Below are 6,303 nucleotides of genomic sequence, written 5' to 3'. Positions count from 1 at the left end.
GAGACCCGCAGTAATTCACTGGTTGTTTTTCTGGAGCGTTTCACTGCAGTTTGGGGAAGATATTCACTGTTGGTCGCTCGTTAGCCGCATTCCTCGGATAGCTGACTTAGCTGCATAGTTGACACAGCTCGTCTGTAATTATAGTCTGAGCGAATTTAACACGATAGAAACATTATCCAATCAAAACAAATCGATGTCAATCACTTTTTAATCAATAATCACATTTTTAGCTAAATATGTTTGATACGAGCGGCTAACGTTTAAACTTCAGGTTAGCCGTGTTGATGCTAACTCTTCGTTAGCTTCTACAGGTAGGCTACTACAGAGTTCATCGTGTTTTTGGTCAACAGCTCGAAATAAAATGGTTTTATATCGTTAATTTAATTGTTTCGTTGGTAAGTTAGTTGTTGTAGTTATGACGTTGTCAGTTTGTCGGCTAACTTCTGGAAACAAAATTGAAATGTTGGTTCTTATTGTCAAAGTCACAGATGATCTGATTATGTTCAGTTTGTTTTTCAGTCTGTAACCAGACTGTTAACTAACCTCATTCACCAGTTGAGTTACCTGTAACTAAGCTCATCTAGATTTAGATCTGAGGTACCTGTACCTCAATACACAGGTGAGGTATCTGTGTGTCACCTGTAGTATTTTCTTCCTGTTTATTCCTCGGCTGCTAAAATAAATACAAACTGGAACATTGATCATTGGAGACGAAATGAATCCACAATAAAAGTAACATTTAATGTAAAACATCTTTTCCTCTTGTGAAGATTTGCTGTTTTATTTATTTATTATTATTTAATTTAAATTATTATTATTATTTTTTTAAACGAGTTTGACTAAATGAACGTTGTTAATGAGTCACTTTGAGCTCTGGGTCATAACAACAGCACTTCTCATTATTTTCTGAATTCTGAAAGTAAACAAGTGATTAATATAGAAACAATCAGAAGATTCACCTACAATGAAATTGATCATTATTCATATATTATAAACATAATTATTACAGCAGTAAAATCCTGGGTCACAGTAACATGACAGTGAAACAGTCACAGCGTTGTTCTTCACTACCTTTAACACCTTATGAACATTATTCTGATACAGTGACCTCAGGGTCATTTTCAGACCAGGGTCCAGATATATAAATGATGCATACACACTAAAACCATGTGTATGCCGTTTCCCACTCAAAAAATGGTCTTCATAAACACCTCACTCATTCCTTTGACCATGTGAACACTGTTTTCTAAAGAGATCCAAGTTACTGTGAAAATACAAAATAAAATAACTAACTTCACTGAGCTTCTTTCATTATCATAATTGTTCATAAGTTTTACAATTTAACATTTCATAAACATAAATAATTGTGTTTAATGACCTTATTATTTATTGTGAGACATTGTGTAACTGTTTGATACTATTTTAATATTGACTGATCACAGTGTCGGAGCCTCTGGAGCCTCGTTAAGACTAGTCCCAGTAAATGAAGCTCAGAGTAAGACAGGACTTAAATTAAAATGGTTGTCCTAAAGTAAACTGATGATGTTTTTACCTCAGTTTGTTCTTTAGTCTCGTCTTTCTTCTCTGTGTCTGATCACTTCTTTTTATTCAAACTGATTGATTAAGAGAGAGTCTTCATCCATATATGGAGAATTATGGGAGTGGAAATGAGGCTCGTCCACATGAGTGTGAACCATGTGAATACACGGCTTTATAATTCTGATGTAAAGAATGTGTAGATTCATGCCTAAAACTATGTACACGCAAAACTGGAAATATTCATACACAGAGTTTTATGCATCTGGTCCCTGAACTTTTACTTGGACAGAGTATTTCCTCTGTTGCTGCTGCAGTAAATGATGTGAATACTCTTCACCTGTGTTTTTAATTTCTCCATGTCTTCATATCAGTTACTGATGGTTTGTTCATCTCAGTGGAGGCGATTTGGAGAGGATTTAAACTGTGTTTGTAAAGTTAGTGACGTGTGAGCAGGTTAAACGTTTATCACTACATGTTATTGTGTGAACAGTGTTTTAATGTTGCAGCTGATTATGATGATTATGTGACTAATTTATTCATTCATATTCAGTATCATCCAGTGCTAAAATAACCAGCTGATTTATGTTGATAGGTAATTATCAGTAATTATTATCACACACAATCAGGACTGCAACTATTGATCACTTTCTTTATTAATTATTTTTAATGATTGTTTCTGATCATTTGATTAATCGGTTAGTCTATAAAATATCAAATAATAATAATAGAACAGGAAGTGTCCAGTTTCCACCTCTGCAAGCTACAGTCCAACTATAAATTATAAATGTATTTAAATTTCCTCAACAGCCACACCTGTTTTTCTACGTTACCTGAGGTGAAGAAAAAGGTGGAACCTTTCTGTGAGGACAGTGGAGCACCAGGACAGTTTACAGAGCGCACGTCAGGGTTTTAACTCGAGTGCACACACAGTACATTTAGATTTCACCTCTTACACTGTGTTATGGTGTGTTTACTGTGCTCCACGTCCACACTTTAGAAGTCTATAAACCTGAACCTCAGGTCCTCAAAAGGTTCCTGGTTCCTGGGGAAAGTTCCTGCGGTGGAAATGCAGCTTTAGAAACTCAGATCCTGAACATGTCACCAGTGGTGACATCAGTCACGAAACCCTCATGTTGAGGCTGCCCCACACTGAAACATAATATATGACATAAATGTCACTTATATTATTATCACATTATATATAAAGGTATACGTTTTAACATATATGAAATACATGGTATCACATTTTGTGACCATATATGGTTATGGTATATATTTAATTTATATAAGCAAGTTTATTGAAACAACAAACATAAAATTCTATATGTTAATAAATGTATTTCTCATTAATTTTTAACGTGTCTTCACATTCTGTTTATAATATCAACATATACTGACAGGCTGTGGGATGGATATAAAATCACACATGTATCACACATCCTGTTTATGATTCCAGGTCAAAGGTTTTCACAGCTGGACAGATGTGACAATGATGTGTCCTCTCGTTCACTCGTATGTGCTGATTGGAAACCAAATGGTCTGATCAGCTGATCCAAGTTCCAGGAAAAACCACAACAGTTCAGTGAAACCTGGAGAGTCCAGAATCTGAGAAAGGCCATGAGGATGGAGAGTCTTGAACCTGGTCTGTGGTGTGAGTCTGGGTCTTGGTCTGAGGTCTGTGGTCTGAGTCTGGGTCTTAGTCTGAGGTCTGTGGTCTTGGTCTGTGGTCTTAATCTGTGGTCTTGGTCTGAATCTGTGGTCTTAGTCTGTGGTCTTGGTCTTAGTCTGGGTCTCTGGTCTTGGTCTTAGTTGGCGTCTGAGTCTGAGGTCTTAGTCTGAGGTCTTAATCTGTGGTCCGTGGTCTTGGTCTTAGTCTGAGTGTGGTCTTAGTCTGTGGTCTTGGTCTGAGTCTGTGGTCTTAGTCTGTGGTCTGAGTCTGTGGTCTTGGTCTGAATCTGTGGTCTGAGTCTGTGGTCTTGGTCTTAGTCTGGGTCTCTGGTCTTGGTCTTAGTTGGCGTCTGAGTCTGAGGTCTTAGTCTGTGGTCTTGGTCTGTGGTCTGTGGTCTTAGTCTGGGTCTGAGTCTGTGGTCTTGGTCTGAATCTGTGGTCTGAGTCTGTGGTCTTGGTCTTAGTCTGGGTCTCTGGTCTTGGTCTTAGTTGGCGTCTGAGTCTGAGGTCTTAGTCTGTGGTCTTGGTCTGTGGTCTGAGTCTGTGGTCTGAGTCTGTGGTCTGTGGTCTGAGTTAGTGGTCTGAGTCTGGTCTTAGTCTGTGGTCTTGGTCTTAGTCTGGGTCTCTGGTCTTGGTCTTAGTTGGCGTCTGAGTCTGAGGTCTTGGTCTGTGGTCTTGGTCTGTGGTCTGAGTCTGTGGTCTTAGTCTGTGGTCTTGGTCTTAGTCTGGGTCTCTGGTCTTGGTCTTAGTTGGCGTCTGAGTCTGTGGTCTGAGTCTGTGGTCTGTGGTCTGAGTCTGTGGTCTGAGTCTGTGATCTGAGTCTGTGGTCTTAGTCTGAGTCTGTGGTCTGAGTCTGTGGTCTGAGTCTGTGGTCTGAGTCTGTGGTCTGAGTCTGTGGTCTGAGTCTGTGGTCTTAGTCTGAGTCTGTGGTCTGAGTCTGTGGTCTGAGTCTGTGGTCTGAGTCTGTGGTCTGAGTCTGAGTCTGTGGTCTTAGTCTGGGTCTGGGTCTGAGTCTGTGGTCTGAGTCTGTGGTCTTAGTCTGGGTCTGGGTCTGGGTCTGGGTCTGAGGTCTGAGTCTGTGGTCTGGGTCTGGGTCTTGGTCTGTGTCTGTGTCTGGGTCTGTGGTCTGAGTCTGTGGTCTGAGTCTGTGGTCTTAGTCTGGGTCTGGGTCTGGGTCTGAGGTCTGAGGTCTGAGTCTGTGGTCTGAGTCTGTGGTCTTAGTCTGAGTCTGTGGTCTTAGTCTGGGTCTGTGGTCTGAGTCTGTGGTCTGGGTCTGGGTCTGGGTCTGTGGTCTGAGTCTGTGGTCTGAGTCTGGGTCTGGGTCTGGGTCTGGGTCTGAGGTCTGAGGTCTGAGTCTGTGGTCTGAGTCTGTGGTCTTAGTCTGAGTCTGTGGTCTTAGTCTGAGTCTGTGGTCTGAGTCTGGGTCTGGGTCTGGGTCTGGGTCTGAGGTCTGAGGTCTGGGTCTGTGGTCTGAGTCTGTGGTCTTAGTCTGAGTCTGTGGTCTTAGTCTGAGTCTGTGGTCTGAGTCTGGGTCTGGGTCTGGGTCTGGGTCTGGGTCTGGTCTGGGTCTGGGTCTGTGGTCTTAGTCTGGGTCTGGGTCTGGGTCTGGGTCTGGGTCTGGGTCTGAGGTCTGAGGTCTGAGGAGTACTCAGATACTGTACTCACATTAAGGAATTTGCACCCGAGTCTTTTCTTTCTGCTTGTTTCAGGGGGAATCATTTGACTGCAGCACAGAGACCAGCTGTTTCTCTGCAGATGAAGATTATTTGATAAAATGTGAAATAAAAAGAACAGCTGAAAATATTGATCCTTTTAATAATCAGTTTTAAATCTCCAGATTTGACTGACTGACCATTCTCAGCCCTTCGTGATTGTATCTGTGGTTCCCATGACGACAGATCATTGTTATTTGATTGTGATGATTATTATTAATTAGAGCTGCACAATTAATCAAAATATAATCAAAATCTCAACATGGCCAAGTGGAGCTGTAAGTAACGTGTCACATGGTTGTTCATTGTTATTCACATTGTTATCAGCATAAAAGGCGACGCGAAAAATCGTATCATCATCATTTTTACATTTTTCAGTGAAGATGAAAAAACGATCGCTCCAACTGAAATCACAATATGACTTTTCAGCTCTGTTATTATTGATTATTGACCCCAGTTGTATTTATAACCGTTTTTCTTTTACTAACCAAACAAATCAAATACTTATGAAGGATGCCCTGATTGATCGACCGATTTTCATCAACAATACATGATCGATAGATGTGAATTGGGGTTAGTCATCAATCACCTTCAAACTGATGAGCGGTAGTTAATACTCCGAGAGAAGCTCTGTGTGCTCTGTAGTGTAGCCCCGCCTCCCACCGGCTGGACGCCAAAACAAACATGTTGCCGTGTGGAGCTTTTACAGCATGTGAGAGACTGATATAACGAACAACATCTGAACAACAAACATGATCGGTATCAGCTGATCTCACTCATTGATGATCGGTATCATTGCTAAACGGTATCATTGATCATAGATTGGTATCTGTATCAGTGGCAGAAAAACATGATTGGAGCATCTCTAATTATTATTAATATCTTAATCTGAGTGTTGATGGTCATTTCAACCAAAACCATGAAACCCTAGAGTTTGACTGGCGTCAGTCCGAGTGTTGAGGAGGAAACTCGCTCAAGAGGAAAACGTACATTAATATATATGATGGAGGCATGAAACATAAAGAGGGAACCTGATGACGTCCAACAGACTGAATTATCTCCAGATCAAATGAAGTCTGACTCACTGACAGTCAGTTGAATATCAGAGCTCCTGCTTTTATTTTTACTGAAGCAGGTGGAGATGCTGAGTGATGTCACACTGTCACGTCCACAGCTGACCAATCAATACGTGACATCACATACAGCTCCATCCCCCAGTCAGATGTCAGTAAGGTGTGTGTGTTTGTCTCCCCCATCGAGGACGTGGGGGGAGGGGTTCTAGAAATTAAAATCTAGTATTATCCATATGCCAGACAGCTGTACATTCCTGTGTGTGTGTGTGTGAGAGAGAGAGAGAGAGAGAGAGAGAGAGAGAGAGAGAGAG

The sequence above is a fragment of the Seriola lalandi genome, unplaced genomic scaffold (genome assembly GCF_002814215.2).
Source record: "Seriola lalandi dorsalis isolate HSWRI2012SDOR001 ecotype SW California unplaced genomic scaffold, Sedor1 jcf7180002054496, whole genome shotgun sequence".
Classification (NCBI taxonomy): domain Eukaryota; kingdom Metazoa; phylum Chordata; class Actinopteri; order Carangiformes; family Carangidae; genus Seriola; species Seriola lalandi.
The sequence above is the reverse complement of the archived record's forward strand: the minus strand, read 5'-3'. Positions refer to the sequence as shown.